Source organism: Scyliorhinus torazame, chromosome 15 (genome assembly GCF_047496885.1).
Source record: "Scyliorhinus torazame isolate Kashiwa2021f chromosome 15, sScyTor2.1, whole genome shotgun sequence".
NCBI classification, from domain to species: Eukaryota; Metazoa; Chordata; class Chondrichthyes; order Carcharhiniformes; family Scyliorhinidae; genus Scyliorhinus; species Scyliorhinus torazame.
This window is the reverse complement of record NC_092721.1, coordinates 154811639-154829224: the sequence shown is the minus strand read 5'-3', so window position 1 is coordinate 154829224 and position 17586 is coordinate 154811639. Positions and strand designations below refer to the sequence as shown.

General features: G+C 48.5%; 1 long non-coding RNA gene across 1 annotated transcript in view; it reads left to right on the top strand.

The window, feature by feature from the left end:
• The window catches only part of LOC140391440 (uncharacterized), a 61165-nt gene extending 46975 nt beyond the window's left edge, over positions 1-14190 (top strand). Inside the window, exon 3 of the long non-coding RNA XR_011935070.1 lies at positions 13491-14190. This is a non-coding gene — a long non-coding RNA (uncharacterized lncRNA). The remainder of the gene's footprint in view (positions 1-13490) is intronic.
• Positions 14191-17586: the final 3396 nt, after the last annotated feature.

Here is a 17586-nt window from a genome sequence, read left to right as displayed (position 1 = left end):
AACGATACAGCGCAGTACAGGCCCTTCGGCCCACGATGTTGCACCGAAACAAAAGCCATCTAACCTACACTATGCCATTATTATCCATATGCTTATCCAATAAACTTTTAAATGCCCTCAATGTTGGTGAGTTCACTACTGTTGCAGGTAGGGCATTCCACGGCCTCACCACTCTTTGCGTAAAGAACCTACCTCTGACCTCTGTCCTATATCTATTACCCCTCAGTTTAAATCTATGTCCCCTCGTGCCAGCCATTTCCATCCGCGGGAGAAGGCTCTCACTGTCCACCCTATCTAACCCCCTGATCGTTTTGTATGCCTCTATTAAGTCTCCTCTTAACCTTCTTCTCTCTAACAAAAACAACCTCAGGTCCATCAGCCTTTCCTCATAAGATTTTCCCTCCATACCAGGCAACATCCTGGTAAATCTCCTCTGCACCCGCTCCAAAGCCTCCACGTCCTTCCTATAATGCAGTGACCAGAACTGCACGCAATACTCCAAATGCGGCCGTACCAGAGTTTTGTACAGCTGCAACATGACCTCATGACTCCGGAACTCAATCCCTCTACCAATAAAGGCCAACACTCCATAGGCCTTCTTCACAACCCTATCAACCTGGGTGGCAACTTTCAGGGATCTATGTACATGGACACCTAGATCCCTCTGCTCATCCACACTTCCAAGAACTTTACCATTAGCCAAATATTCTGCATTCCTGTTATTCCTTCCAAAGTTAATCACCTCACACTTCTCTACATTAAACTCCATTTGCCACCTCTCAGCCCAGCTCTGCAACTTATCTATGTCCCTCTGTAACCTGCTACATCCTTCCACACTGTCGACAACACCACCGACTTTAGTGTCGTCTGCAAATTTACTCACCCACCCTTCTGCGCCCTCCTCTAGGTCATTGATAAAAATGACAAACAGCAACGGCCCCAGAACAGATCCTTGTGGTACGCCACTTGTAACTGAACTTCATTCTGAACATTTCCCATCAACCACCACCCTCTGTCTTCTTTCAGCTAGCCAATTTCTGATCCACACCTCTAAATCACCCTCAATCCCCAGCCTCCGTATTTTCTGCAATAGCCTACCATGGGGAACCTTATCAAACGCTTTACTGAAATCCATATACACCACATCAACTGCTCTACCCTCGTCTACCTGTTCAGTCACCTTCTCAAAGAACTCGATAAGGTTTGTGAGGCATGACCTCCCCTTCACAAAGCCATGCTGACTATCCCTGATCATATTATTCCTATCTAGATGATTATAAATCTTATAATCCCCTCCAAGACTTTACCCACTACAGACGTGAGGCTCACCGGTCTATAGTTGCCGGGGTTGTCTCTACTCCCCTTTTTGAACAAAGGGACTACATTTGCTAGCCTCCAGTCCTCTGGCACTATTCCTGTAGCCAATGATGACATAAAAATCAAAGCCAAAGGCCCAGCAATCTCTTCCCTGGCCTCCCAGAGAATCCTAGGATAAATCCCATCAGGCCCCTATATTAATCTTATCTATCCTGACATTCCTACTCTGACTAGCATGTGGCACTAGTAGCAATCCTGAAATTACTACCTGTGAGGTCCTACTTTTTAATTTAACTCCTAACTCCCTGAATTCAGCTTGTAGGACCTCATCACCTTTTTTAACCTAAATTGTTGGTGTCTATATGCACCATGACATTCTCCCCCTCCAGAATGTCCTGCAGCCGCTCCGAGACATCCTTGACCTTTGCACCCGGGAGGCAACACACCATCCTGGAGTCTCATTTGTGTCCGCAGAAACGCCTGTCGATTCCCCTTGACATTAAGTCCCCTGTCCCCTCTATATAGCTCTACCACTAGTTTTCCGCCCTCCTGCGCAGCAGAGCCAGTCATGGGGTCATGAACCTGGCTGCTGCTGCCTTCCCCTGGTGAGCCATCTCCCCCAACAGTATCCAAAATGGCGTATCTGTTTTGAAGGGAGATGACAGCAAGGGCCCCTGCACTGCCTTCCTACCCTTGCTCTGTCTGGTGGTCACCCATTTCCTATCTCCCTCAGGAATTTTTAACTGCGATGTTACCAACACACTGAATGTGCAGTTCGCCAGGTTCGCGCTAGTTATATCCAGTCATCAATCAGACTGGTCCAATAATCAGCTGGCGCAGTGTTTAGATTGGGAGTGCGAACGTGATTCCGGCGAGCTAGGTTTTTAATGAACTTTGGTGAGACACTAAGGCACACAAATCTGGAGCTGGATTCTCTGTTTAGGAGACTAAGTCCACACGTCGGTGTGAAAATGGTGGTGTTTTACGCCAGGAAATCTGGCGTAAAACAGTCACCGATTTCCTGTTTTGCTGGAAGCTAGCAGGGAGGCAGCGTAGAGCTCCCAGCTCTCTCTGCCGACGGAGCATTGCCGGGTCCGTAGCCGTGCATGTGCACGGCGGCAGCCTGCAGCGGCCGCGCCATGCTTCCTGGCAGACTCAGCCCGCGGACCTGGACTGCAAAACTAGTACCCCCCTTCGGCTACTCGTGTGTCCCGGCCCGCCTGCCCACATTGCCCCCAGCTCCGAATGAAGCCCCGCCCGCCCGCCGATTGGCCCTCCCTCAACTGTGGCAGTGCTGGACTGAGTCCACAGCTGTCACGCGAGGTTCCCAAACCCACGTCGTCGGGAACTCAATCAGTCGGGGGACGGAGCATCGCGGGGCAGGTCTCAGACAATGGCCTGAAGCTGTGGATACATCACGCGGCTTTTCAGGGGTCGGAGAAAGTGAAAACAGGCGGTGCTCCCGATTTCGGCGGCAAAACGGATTCTCTGCCCAGTCGCCGAACGCGATTTCGGCGTCGGGGAGCAGAGAATCCAACCCCCAGTTCCTGGCAAAATCTGGTGGGAAAACCAACCCGCCATGAAAGTTAGGAGGGGGAAATTGCGACCTGCCGAAAAACTTACTTTTGGCTGCACTCCGAAGTTTCCAGTCTTGCCTGTCATGAAGCCTGCTGCTATCAGGACCAGAAACTCCCACGCGCTCTCTCTTATATACGTTATACTATATCATGATACTATATATAAATTATATATATTATTATATGTATACACACCGTGGACTTGGGAATAGAAAGCAAAATGTACACATTATACTGCAATAGGGAGCATGGTGGTTTTAAAAAAAATTTAGAGTACCCAATTATTTTTATTTTTCCAATTAAGGGGCAATTTAGCGTGGCCAATCCACCTAACCTGCTCATCTTTGGGCTGTGGAGGTGAAATTAACGCAGACACGGGGAGAATGTGCAAACTCCATGTGGACAGTGACCCAGGGCTGGGATTCAAACCCAGGTCCTCATCGCCGCAGTCCCAGAGCTAACAACTGCGCCACATGCCGCCCAAATATGGAGCATGGTTGATTGTGAAACAGGTTTCTTGCACAAAAATCTAATGAAGGGAAAATGTGATACATTTGGGAGGAAAAATAAGGAAAAAGCACAGACACTAAATATTAATGTTATAAAAGGAGTAAAGGAGCAGAGAAAGTCAAGGGTTCAGATATACAAATCTTTCAAGTTGGAGGACAAGTTAATGAAACTAAGAAAGTGCATGGATCCTAGGTTGTAATGAATAAGGAGCTTTCAATAAAAAGGTGAAAAAGCATTGGTAAACCTATAAAACACCAAAAACAGCGGTTAAACTGCAGTTCGACTTTTGCTTCCAGTTTCAAATGCTGTATCTTAAGATGGTGCAGTAGAGTTTCAGTAAGGAATGTTTGGAGAAGCTGCAATACTTACCACTAGAACACTGGAAGTTAAAATGAGATGAGTGGTTTTGTTAAGATTAGTTAGGAATACTAGTCACTGGTGGTTAAATTTACCCAAAAGAGGGCAGCACGGTGGCGCAGTGGGTTAGCCCTGCAGCCTCACGGTGCCCAGGTTCGATCCCGGCTCTGGGTCACTGTCCGTGTGGAGTTTGCACATTCTCTCCCCGTATTTGCGTGGGTTTCACTCCCACAACCCAAAGGTGTACAGGCTAGGTGGATTGGCCACGCTAAATTGGCCCTCAGTTGGAAAAAATGAATTGGATACTCTAAATTTTTTATTTAAAAAAAAATAATTTACCCAAAAGAACAAAGGGGATGTGTGATGAATGATAACTGTACCCTTAATGTGATGATCCCTTTAAGACCGGGCTTGGAACCCTGGGGGACTCCGCCTCTGGCTCCGCCCCCCCCCCCCAGGGAGCTGTATGTGAGGTAATGTTCAGTGGGAAGCGTGCAGCGACCACACTTCTCGGCAGCTGTCTGGTTCTCTGCTTATTAAAGCCTTTGTATTACCAATCATCTCTCTCGAGTTGTAATTGGGGGTATCTCAGAATGAAGGGCAGATTTGTTTATGCAGAAAGTCTTCAACACATTTCCTACCCTCATGGAAACAGGGATGGAATCAACAGCTTCTAAAAGAAAGATAGGCAAATACTGAAAAAAGAAAGTAAATGAACAGTTATGGGAAAACCACAGGGGAATGGGATTCTGTAGAAAACTCTTTCAGAGGACTGAAACAGGCACAGTGGGCTGAATGGTCTATTTTTGTGCTGTCAATTCTATGATTTGAAGATTACACCGTGTGTACTGATGAATGAAAAGAAAATACAAAAAAACAGTCATCACTGTCGCTGCTCAGCTTTCAAATGAAGGTTTAACTGGGGGAAGAAGATGACTGTCAGATTGATTTTTTTCAGCTTCGGCTTTTAAAAATTGAACTGTTTTGGCAAGAAATCATTTCCTGAAAGTCTGAAGATAAACAGATTATATTTTGAGTCCGAAAAAGTGGAGTACGACGAACAAATTCAATCGCATTTTTAACAATTTTTAAGAGTAAGTATGCCAAGTGGAAACCTTAGTGATGCCCATGGTAGTACAAACTCTTGTTTAATTATAGATGAGATAGTAAGGTTTGACTGCACACACACAAGTGATCAAGATGATAGTCTCCGGAGAGTGAATGCCTCCACCTCGTGTGCGAGGATGGGGCTGATACAGTTGAAGGTGGTATACAGAGCACACCTCACGAGGGCGAGGATGAACCAATTCTTTGAAGGAGTAGAAGATGTGTGTGAACGTTGTGGGGGGGAGGGGAACGTTGCGGGGTGGGGGGGGGGGGGGGGGGTGCGTCCCGCTAATCACGTTCCTATGTTTTGGTCCTGTCCAAAGCTAGAGGATTACTGGAAGGTGGTGTTTAGGGTAATTTCTAAAGTGGTGCACGTGAAACTGGACCCGGGCCCCCGGGTGGCCATATTCGGGGTGTCGGACCAGCTGGGGTGGAAATGGGTGCGGAGGCAGATGTTGTAGCCTTCGCCTCGTTGATCGCCCGAAGGCGGATCCTGATGGATTGGAGAGCAGCCTCTACACCCTGTGCCCTGGCGTGGCGGGGGTACCTGTTGGAATTCTTGACTCTTGAGAAGTTTGAACTGAGGGGAAGGATGGAGGGGTTCTACAATTCATGGGCATTATTCATCATGCACTTTCAAGAACTGGATAACATCGAACATTAGTTGGAGGGGTGGGTGGGAGGGGGGTGGTGTGTGTTGATGGTGACTATGGGTGATTCCTGATTCCTTTTTGTCATTTGTTTATGTGAACGTGCGGGCTAATGTTTGGGGTTTGGTGGGAGGATGGGATCGTTGTTATTGATATGGGGATTGACATATTTGTTACTGATTATTGTTTGTTGTTGGTGGGTGTAAATTTGGGAGAAAATGTGAAAAGGAGGAGAATAAAAAATATTTTTAAAAAAGTGATCAAGATGATCATGACAGTTATTGGGATGAGATTGGTATTTGAAAGACTGTCAGCTGGTATGTAAATTTTGTTTAATTCTTTAAAACGACTTGTCTGAGCTGATGATTGCTGGCTATAAACTTTGGGTAAAAAGTTAAAACCTTGCTCTGTTGTATTAACAGTATTGCAAAGTGGGCTGTTACCTATGTTTCATTTACAATCCAATAGGTGACTCCTATTACAGTGACAGAAGTGTCGGAAAAAAATTCACCTCCGATAAATTCCTCTTTTAATTATACGGTAGCACAGTGGTGAGCACTGTTGCTTCACGGCACTAAGGTCCCAGGTTCGATTCCCGGATTGGGTCACTGTCTGTGCGGAGTCTACACATTCTCAAGTGTCTGTGTGGGTTTCCTCCGGGTGCTCCGGTTTCCTACCACAAGTCCCGAAAGACTTGCTGTCAGGTAATTTGGACATTCTGAATTCTCCCTCAGTGTACCCAAACAGGCGCTGGAATGTGGCGACTAGGGGCTTTTCACAGTAACTTCGTTGCAGTGTTAATGTAAGCCTACTTGTGACAATAAAGATCATTATAAAGGGCAGCATGGTGGTGCAGTGGTTAGCATTGCTGCTTCATGATGCCAAGGACCCAGGTTCAATCCCGGCCCCGGGTCACTGTCCGTGTGGAGTTTGCACATTCTCCCTGTGTCTGCGTGGGTCTCACCCCCACAACACAAAGATGTGCAGGGTAGGTGGATTTACCATGCTAAATTGCCCCTTAATTGGAAATTTTTAAAAGATATACATTTTAAAATAAATTTAGAGTACCCAATTATTTTTTTTTCCAATTATGAGGCAATTCAGCGTGACTAATCTACCTACCAGGCACATCCTGTGAAGGTGAGCCCCCTGCAGATACGGGAGAATGTGCAATCTCCACACAGTGACCTGGGGCCAGGATTGAACCCGGGTCCTCGGCGCTGTGAGGCAGCAGTGCAACCACTGCGCCATCGTGTCGCCCTTAGAAAAAGATTTGAACAAAGAGATAAAAATATCTAACTTGGAGCTTTCAGTTTTTAAGATAATTGTTTTGTATAATATATACCAGGTGTTAATTGGTTTTCCAAAATTGATATTTAAAATAACATTTTTAAAATTTGTTTTTAGAGTATCCAATTTTTTTCTAATTAAGGGGCAATTTAGCATGGCCAATTCAACCACCCTGCACATGTTTTGGGTTGTGGGAGTGAGATGCACGCAGACACGGGGAGAATGTGCAATGTCCAAACTGACTGACTTGGGGCCAGAATTGAACCCAGGTCCTCAGCGCCGTGAGGTAGCAGTGTTAACCACGGTGCTACCGTGCCACCTGAATATTCAGAATGACATGATCTATTTATACAATATGAAGCCAAGTGGTAATTTGCATTGTTTGTATTTGTTGGTATGGTCACTGAAACACATCTAAATCAATAATAAGTTATGCTGGATATATCTTATGGTTCGTTTCTTAAGTGCAGCACGGTAGCACAGTGGTTAGCACAGTTGCATCACAGCTCCAGGGTCTCAGTTTCGATTCCCAGCTGCGTCACTGTCTGTGTGGAGTCTGCATGTCCTCCATGTGTCTGCTTGGGTTTCCACTGGGTGCTCCGGTTTCCTCCCACAGTCCAAAGATGTGCAGATTAGGTGGATTGTCCGTGCTAAATTATCCTTAGTGTCCAAAAAATAAGGTTAGGGGGGTTATTGGGTTACAGGGATGGAGGGGAAGTGTGGGGTTAAATGGGGTGCTCTTTTCAAGGGCCGGTGCAGACTCAATGGGCCAAATAGCCTCTTTTCGCAGTATAAATTCTATGGAATCTATGTGTGTCTCAAATTGTGATAAGTGCAGCTTCTATTTCCAAGGTGCAGTAGTCCAGGGGTTCGCAACCCAGAGGTTGAGGTCGATTTTCCGCCTGCGTTAGCCATCAGCGAGAATGACAATGCGGGTGGGAAATCCTGCAATTTTCGCTGGCGGGATTGCGATTTCTGATTCTCCACACCCCTGGCCAGTGACATGATGAGGTTCCTGTCATCTAAATACATTTTAATATACTTACCCAGACCCTTCCCTCCACCACATGATTCCCCTCACTGGCGGTGAGGCTTACAACAGGTTCTGAAAACGTGAATCAGTTGAGGGTTCCCCCTCTGAGTACAAAGGGAAGTATTGATCCCATCAGTATAGACCCCGGGGAGGGAGGGGGACATACGCCCCCTGGCACAGGTCGACACTGCCAGGTCAGCAGTGCCAACCTGGCATGCTAGCCTGTGCTGGGGGCAGTGCCAAGGGGAGCCCCATTGGTGTTGGGGGGGGGGGGGGTGCGGGGGCGAGCCACCAGTTCGGATAGCGGTCGGCGGGGAGGGGAGTCCCGATACTGATGGTAGTTGGGGGGTGAGCCACCGATTCTGATGGCGGTAGTGTTTGGGGGTGGGGGGGGGGGGGGTCCCGCGATGCGTATGGGAGGGGTTCCCCCGTGCCCCTGATGTCATGATATTCAAACACACACATCATGATGGACACACTAACAGGCAAATCAGAGTACACAACACCACAACCAATCACAGACAAGAACACCAACCACATAAAAAGCACGAGCACGACACCTGGAGGTCAGTAGGTCTGGGGAGAAGGAAGCATGAAAGAGCTGTTGAAACACCACAAGCAGGGAGCCCCCCACGTGCAGAGTGCAAAGACCAAGTTGTAAATAGTGAGTTTAAATAAACAAGCGTTGTACCATATGCAACTGTGTTGGCTCTTCTGTGTGTTAGAACACCCAACACCACATGGTACAGGAGTGGATCGATACCTGCCTACCAACCTGCCATTCTGGACATGGACCACACCGGCAAACCGCAGCCGATGCAAGTCACGGGGAACCTAGGCACCAACTGGAAGCTCTACAGGCAGCGATTTGACCTGTACATCCGTGCCACCGAAAAACAGAATGTCTCGGATGATTCGAAGATTGCAATGCTCCTCTTCTACGCAGGCCCCCACCCAAATGATGTCTTTAATTCACTGGTGTTCGAGGAAGGCGAAAACCAGGCCAAATATGACACGGTCATCCTCAAAATGGACCAGCACTTTCAAACTGAAGTAAACGAAACTTTCGAAAGATACATCTTTCAGCAACGCCTGCAAGGTAAGGAGGAGCTTTTTCAACCCTTTTTGACGCACCTCCGGATTCTGGCGCAGTCCTGCGGTTACGGCACCACCACAGAGTCCATGATCAGGGACCAGATTGTTTTTGGCGTTGCCTCCAGTGGCCTACGCCAGCAGCTTCTTAAAATAAAGAGCCTCACCTTAGCGTCTGCTGTGGAAGCCTGTGTCCTCCATGAGAATGCTGCCTGCCGTTTTGCCCGATTTCAGGCGTCCGAGTTGGCACGGAGGGGGTCCCCAGCCGTCGAATCGGCAAGCCAGGCCGCCCACGACGTTGAACGCATCCAGGCCGTCGATTTCTTCCCGCCCCACGGCCCGGACGACAGCGGCCGCTTCCCGCGCTTTTCGCGGTCTCCCGCGCAGGTGCGCGCCAAGAATAACGGCCACAACGAGGGACGCACTGCGCAGGCGCGCCCACCGCAAGATCGCACTGCGCATGCGCAGTGGCGCAACGAACGCCGTGACGTCATGACGTGCAGCAAGTGTGGAGGTCTACACTTAAAAGGGCAATGTCCTGCAAAATACCAACAGTGCAACAGATGTGCCATGATAGGCCACTACGCAGCCCGCTGTCGTGCGGCTCAACCCATGGATCCGGCGCATCCTCGACAACCTCGCACACGAGTCAGGACCGTCCAGCCCACGCATCAAGACTTCCAGTTAAGTGATGCAGATGACCAGGATGACTTCAGAGTTGCCGTCATTGATGTCAACAAGGTCAATGCCATCAATCCAGACGATGAGTGGTGTGCCACCCTGACGGTCAACCGATCGCGCGTCGCCTTCCGTCTGGACACCGGCGCATCCGCCAACCTGATTGCTTACTCTGCAGTCCAGGCCATGAAGGTCAAACCACTCATCACACCATCCCGGCTTAAGATGGTTGACTATAACGGGAACGTTATCCCGTCCGTAGGATCTTGCCAGCTACAGGTGACTCACAAGAGGTACACGGCCACACTCCCCTTCGAAGTTGTGGGCTCATCAAAGGACTCGTTACTGGGCGCACAAGCGTGTAAGGTCCTTCACCTGGTACAGCGCATCATGTCTCTCTCTCCAGATGAGATATCCGACTTCCCGGATGCTGAGTTCCACGCGAATCTCCATTCCCTCCTCGCTCACAACCAGGAGGTTTTTGAAGGCATGGGGACATTGCCACACACGTACAAGATTCGACTCAGACCGGACGCCATCCCTGTCGTTCACGCACCTCGCAGGGTTCCTGCGCCTCTCAAAGACCGCCTCAAGGCACAACTGCAGATTCTTCAGGACCAAGGGGTCCTATCCAAGGTCACGGAGCCCACGCCATGGGTCAGCTCCATGGTCTGTGTAAAGAAGCCCTCTGGCGAGCTCCGTATATGTATAGATCCAAAAGATCTGAACAACAACATCATGCGGGAACACTATCCCATCCCGAAACGAGAAGACCTCACCAGCGAGATGGCGCGAGCCAACATATTCACTAAATTGGATGCGTCCAAAGGATTCTGGCAGATCCAACTGGACCCGGCCAGCCGAAGACTATGCACATTCAACACCCCTTTTGGCAGATTCTGCTACAACCGGATGCCATTCGGCATCATTTCGGCATCTGAAGTATTCCACCGCATTATGGAGCAGATGATGGAAGGCATCGAAGGGGTACGTGTATATGTGGACGATATCATCATTTGGTCCACCACTCCGCAGGAACACATGCATCGTCTTCGACGTGTCTTCACCCGCATACGGCAAAATGGCCTGCGTCTCAACCGTGCGAAGTGTGCTTTCGGCCAGACGGAGCTGAAATTCCTCGGGGACCACATCTCAAGGTCCGGGGTCCGTCCCGATGCAGACAAGGTTAGCGCCATCACAGCCATGCCACGACCGGCTGACAAGAAGGCTGTCTTAAGATTCCTGGGCATGGTCAACTTCCTTGGGAAGTTCATTCCCAACCTGGCTTCTCATACAACAAACATGCGCCATCTCGTAAAAAAATCGACGGAATTCAACTGGCACCAGTCGCATCAGCAGGAATGGGAGGAGCTCAAGCACAAACTGGTCACGGCACCAGTGCTGGCCTTCTTTGACGCGACTCGCCCTACAAAGATCTCAACAGACGCCAGCCAATCTGGTATTGGAGCGGTACTCCTGCAAAAAGACAGCACGTCATCATGGGCCCCGGTTGCGTATGCCTCACGAGCCATGACCCCTACCGAACAGCGCTACGCGCAAATCGAAAAAGAATGCCTGGGCTTGTTAACTGGACTGGACAAGTTCCACGACTATGTGTATGGCCTGCCACGATTCACGGTCGAAACTGACCACCGCCCCCTGGTCAACATCATTAACAAAGACCTGAACGACATGACTCCTCGCCTCCAGCGCATCTTACTCAAACTCAGGAGGTACGATTTTGAACTGATCTACACTCCGGGGAAGGAACTCATAGTGGCGGACACTCTTTCCCGAGCAGTGAGCACACCACCAGATGCGGAGGGGTTCGTGCGTCAAATTGAGGCACACGTGACTCTGACAGCAGCAAATATGCCAGCTGATGATCCTTGTCTGGCCCACATACGCGCAGAGACGGCGACTGACCCTCTGCTGCAGCGAGTGATGCGCCACATGACGGAAGGGTGGCTAAAAGGGCAGTGCCCCCAGTTTTATAATGTGCGAGATGATCTCACCAATATAGACGGGGTCCTTATGAAATCGCATAGGATCGTCATTCCACACAGTGTGCGCCAGATGATTCTTCGTCAACTACACGAAGGCCACTTGGGTGTCGAAAAATGCAGACGAAGGGCCCGGGCGGCGGTATATTGGCCGGGTATTAATGAAGACATAGCCAACATGGTGCTCAACTGCACAACCTGTCAGAGGTTTCAGCCGGCGCAACCTCCGGAAACACTTCTACCACACGAGATGGTGACGTCCCCCTGGGCGAAGGTGGGTGTTGACCTATTTCACGCGCTCGGCAGAGATTACATTGTTATTATAGACTACTTCTCAAACTACCCGGAAGTCATGCCTCTCCATGATCTGACGTCGTCCGCAGTCATTGGGGCCTGCAAGGAAACGTTTGCTCGCCATGGCATTCCAAGGACTGTCATGTCAGACAATGGACCTTGTTTTGCCAGCCGTGAATGGTCGTCCTTTGCCGCAGCATATGGTTTCACTCATGTGACATCCAGCCCTCTGCATCCACAATCGAACGGGAAGGCTGAAAAGGGTGTCCACATCGCAAAGCGGCTCCTGTGCAAGGCGGCTGATGCCGGATCGGACTTTAACCTTGCCTTGCTGGCCTATCGATCGGCCCCGTTATCCACGGGCCTCTCGCCAGCGCAGCTACTAATGGGTCGCTCCCTCAGGACGACGGTACCTTCCGTCCTGGCACCGACAACAGACCATGAGGCGGTTCTTCGGGACATGCAACTGCAGCGTGATCGCCAGAAAGGTCGGTACGACACACGAGCGACGGACCTGCCCCCCCTGTCCTCCGGAGACAAAGTACGCGTCCATCAACCGTATGGTGGCTGGTCAGCACCGGCCGAAGTCCTCCGACAAGTGGCTCCCCGCTCGTTCCTGGTTCGCATGCCGGATGGTTCCGTGCGTCGCCGCAATCGGCGCGCCCTTCGCCGACTTCCACGTTCACAGCCACACAACACGCCAGATCCTCAACAGGCTTCCGAGGATGACTTTGTGGAGCTGCCGCACATCACGCCCTTTCCATCGCCACCCATGGCCATGCCTGCACAGCAGCCGGTGGTTCTTGATCCACCCTTAAGGCGGTCAACCCGAATTCGTCGCAAACCCATTAGAATGGACTTATAATACAGTTCATATGTTTAATAAGTTGGACAATTTTACATGATAACCTGTTGTTGTTTATCGTTCCAGATGTCGTCTGACTGGACAACTGTTCAAAATTTTTTTTCTTCTTCTCTCGTTCGCATTTCTGTTATGTTATGGTACAACTGGATTCATGTGACGCACTCGACATCGCCCCATGTACATAGTTCCGTCATAGACACATGCTGCACACGACACACACACACTCTTAGATGCACTCACGTCACGATCATATTTATTACCACGTAGGCACATATCTTTGTAAAAAGGGGGGATGTCATGATATTCAAACACACACATCATGATGGACACACTAACAGGCAAATCAGAGTACACAACACCACAACCAATCACAGACAAGAACACCAACCACATAAAAAGCACGAGCACGACACCTGGAGGTCAGTAGGTCTGGGGAGAAGGAAGCATGAAAGAGCTGTTGAAACACCACAAGCAGGGAGCCCCCCACGTGCAGAGTGCAAAGACCAAGTTGTAAATAGTGAGTTTAAATAAACAAGCGTTGTACCATATGCAACTGTGTTGGCTCTTCTGTGTGTTAGAACACCCAACACCACACCTGAGATGGGTGGATGGGGAGGTTATTTTCTGTGCTGATTGTGGAGCCGGCTTTGCTGACTCCCAGGTCCCGTCCCGCCATAGTGATGGCATCAAACACGCTCACTGATTTTTCTTTTTCAGAGATGCTCAGAGTCTGGACTAGAAACTCAGATGTGCAGCTGGAGAACCACCACGCTGTGTTTCACTCGGAGATGACACTGAAAAATATATGCGATTGTATTGTTAAATCCCATTTGAGGAAAATTGTGGGCTAGCGTCAGAAATTTCCCTGAACGTTGCTGCGTCCAACTGGTTCATGAACCTTTCAGGAAAGAGTACCTGGCGCCGCTTCCGAAACTGGCTTATCATTGATTCCACTTCATCACTAACTGGTTGACCCAAGGACTGCATCAGTGTCATGTGCCAGGGTTTAAAAAAATTGTTTCTATACAGTGTTGGAAAAAGTAGTGTACATGTGGGAAGTGTTACAATTCATTGGGTGTCATTTTCTTCGTGTGTCATCAATAAAAACGAGTGTCAGCCGTGGGTCAGTGATAGCACTCTCACCCCTCGAGTCAGAAAGTTGTGACATCCAGTTCCACTCGAGAAACTTGAGCACTAAATCTAACTCCTCAATGCACATAAAGGTGTTCTGCACTGTCAGAGGTGCAGTATTTCAGATGTAAACTTAAACTGAGGGCCTCATCTTCTGTAACAGGTGGATGTAAAATATCCCATGGCATTACTTTGCAAAAGAGCAGAGGAGTGCTACCAGGTCAATATTTCTCCCTCATTCAACATCATCAATAAATAGAATATGTGGCCAGTATTATATTGGAGTGTGAAGGGCCTTGCTGTGTGCAAATTGACTGCTGTGTTTCCCACAATATTACAGTGAGTACCGTTCAAATGTACTTCATTATCTGTAAAGCTCTGTGGGATGTCCTGAGGTCATAAAATGTGGCAAATAAATGCAGGTTATTCTTCTTTGTTTTAAAGAACCACTGTACACTCCCGTAATTCAGTGTCTGACCACAAGCTGCTCTGGATAACAATGCATCTCAGCATTTTCCTAACTTTCCATTCATCAAAGTTCTTGGCATCATTTTAAAATGAGTAGATATGCAGCAGTGACAGCGACGGCTGATAAAAAAATCTGCCGATGATACTGGTGTGATGATACAGGCCAAGGAGCCCAAGTTGATCCTCCAATGCATTGTTTCTCGTCCAGTTCCAACTCGCACAGTCATTTCCTTACAGAAACCACGGCAACCTCCTACAGTTGCTGTCACCCTCACTGTAAGTGGCCACCTGTTTTACCACAGATGATAAGTTAGGCACAATTCAGATATCTTCAGATTATTTGCAATAATTGTAACCACAGCAAGTCCTTTTGTGAGTGGAGTGATTGGGATGTGAAACACAGACTGTTGTGGTGATAAGTGGTTTTATGGGTTGGTGGTTTTGGAAGATATCGTCTAATTTAGTGGTAGATACAATTTGATTAGATAGGCTCCCTAAACCTTGTTAATCATTAATCAGTGTTAATGATACTCAGTAGAATAAGATGGACAGTATAATATTAAATATAATAATGTCTGTTTGAGGCCCCCATTGCAAGATTGCAGCCAAGAACCCATGATTAGGAACACCAGACCCTGGGTGTTCCACCTAAAAAAATAAGGCAAATGTCGACAGCGAAAGGAGAATGTGGCAACCTGTGCACCCCACCCATCCGCTCCTCCAACCACCGTCCGCCCCACCTGTAACAGAGAACGTAGGTTGCACATTGGACTCCTTAGTCACCTGAGAATGCATTTTTAGTGTGGAAGCAAGTCACCCTCAACTCCGAGGATTGCCGAAGAAGAAGAAAAGAGGATCTACAAGTGTTGTATCAGCTCTCATGAAATGTCTGAGCACCAGTGTCTCAGTAAGTTAAGGCCCTCATGGCAGGTCATCACTGACATCTGCAGCCTCCTGGAGCTAGACCACCCTCCAAATGGAGTTGGTGAGAGTCCATTGCCAGTGGCCATCAAAATGCCTGCCACTGAAGGACCACACATGTATCACCTCCTGGGCCTCTGCCCCTCTCCAGAATTTGTCTTCAAGAAGAGAAAGCAGGAACTTGTGAATGTTCATAATGGCTTGAGAGAAGAGGAGAGAAGGAGAACATTTGTGGAGGGTAACAGTGAGGCATGACCAATGAGAGTGTATTAGGATGAGGGCGAGTTTGCGTTTTGCCTGCTTAGGTGGAAATGCGAGGTTTCCAGAGAGAGAGGAATTAATGCAGTTGCAAGATCTGAGCGGTGTGTGGTTGCGTTGTAATTCATCGACTGACCACTAGGGGTCTCATTTGTAGAAAAGTGAATATTAGAGTCAGGCAACCTCAGACTGACTGGAGAGCTGGAAGTGAGAGGTTGCTTGTGCATGTTAATACTGTTATTCATCTGTTCTTTTCTATATAGTTGACCCACAGTTAATGTTAATAAATCATTTATAGCTTTAGCCACAAGTGTTCTTGTAATATAAATCAGGCCATCTGACAAGAATATTACAGGGTGCTATGCAGGAGAAAGCTGTGAAAGTCAGAGCTTGGGGCGTGGCACCTGAAAGTCTCATGACACTCACCTTTCCTGCCCTCCTGAGGTCCTGTCTCCAGGCTGGAGGAGGAACACCTATGCTGCGGACTTCCTCAGCCAGTGCCACCGAACCTGCTTATTGGAGAGGTTGTTCTCATCCTCCTGGGTGACCTCACCCTGATGCAGCTCCTCAGATCCCACTGTAAGAACTCCAGGTGAGAGCGAGCCTTCCCAAGTCTCTTCTCCATTCGTATAGTTGCTGCAGCCTCAAAAATCCATTGTAGCCCATGTCACCGATCCTTTAAATTAGAAGGCTCAGTTCCTCTGAGGATGTGGGTTCGATCCCGGCCCTGGGTCACTGTCCATGTAGAGTTTGTACATTCTCCCTGCGTCAGCATGGGGCTCATCTCCACAACCCAAAGATATGCAGGTTGGGTTGATTGGCCATGCTAAATTGCCCCTTAATTGGAAAAAATGAATTGGGTACTCTAAATTCATAAAAAAAAGAGATGGCTCAGTTAAAGAGCTTTGGCATAGTCCATTCCTTCATTATTCAGATTCCTGACTTGCTTCTGGTCCCATTGTTTGGCCGGGGACTTTGTCATAAAGTCATAAAGGTCGACAGCATAGGAAACGTCCTTCGGCCCATCGTGTCTGTGTTGGCCTTTGTGTTTTCTAATCATAGGAATTTTAATATCTAATCATAGAATTTACAGTGCAGAAGGAGGCCATTCGGCCCATCGTGTCTGCACCGGCTCTTGGAAAGAGCACCCTACCCAAGGTCAACACCTCCACCCTATCCCCATAACCCAGTAACCCCACCCAACACTAAGGGCAATTTTGGGCACTAAGGGGAATTTATCATGGCCAATCCACCTAACCTGCACATCTTTAGACTGTGGGAGGAAACCGGAGCACCCGGAGGAAACCCACGCATACACGGGGAGGATGTGCAGACTCCGCACAGACTGTGATCCAAGCCGGAATCGAACCTGGGACCCTGGAGCTGTGAAGCAATTGTGCTATCCACAATGCTACCGTCTGCCCCCCAAAAATGAAGTTACTGTGAAAAGCCCCTAGTCGCCACATTCCGGCACCTGTTCGGGGAGGCTGTTAATGGAATTGAACCGTGCTGCCGGCCTGCCTTGGTTTGCTTTCAAAGCCAGCGATTTAGCCCTGCGCTGAACAGCCCCAGGAACATCTGAGGATGATTGACATCAGTCATGCCAGCCAGCTTAAAATCCCACCAAACTGTCATACAGTGCTTCTGAAAGATAACAGTTTCTTTGTTCCTTTGCAGCAATGTACAATGGGTTACTGAGGTTACTTCAAGTTACATTAGAGTTTTGAAACGGGCCATGAGAGATAAATAGGCAAACCAGCCTTTGAGTCGTCTGTATTAATTCTAGATGTTCAAATAATAATGAAAGAATATGCATTACATTTTGCCTTTCACATCCTCAGGACATCCCAAGTTCTTTACAGCTAATGAGGTGCACTTTTGTTTTGTCGTAAAAGTGACAGACAATTTGCACACAGCAAGATTCAACACAGTAGTGGGAATGATGACTATGTATTGGTTCAGGAATAGATGTTTGCAGATCACTTCATTGCTCATCTTTAAACAGTGAAATGGAGATGTTTATATATGTTGTAAT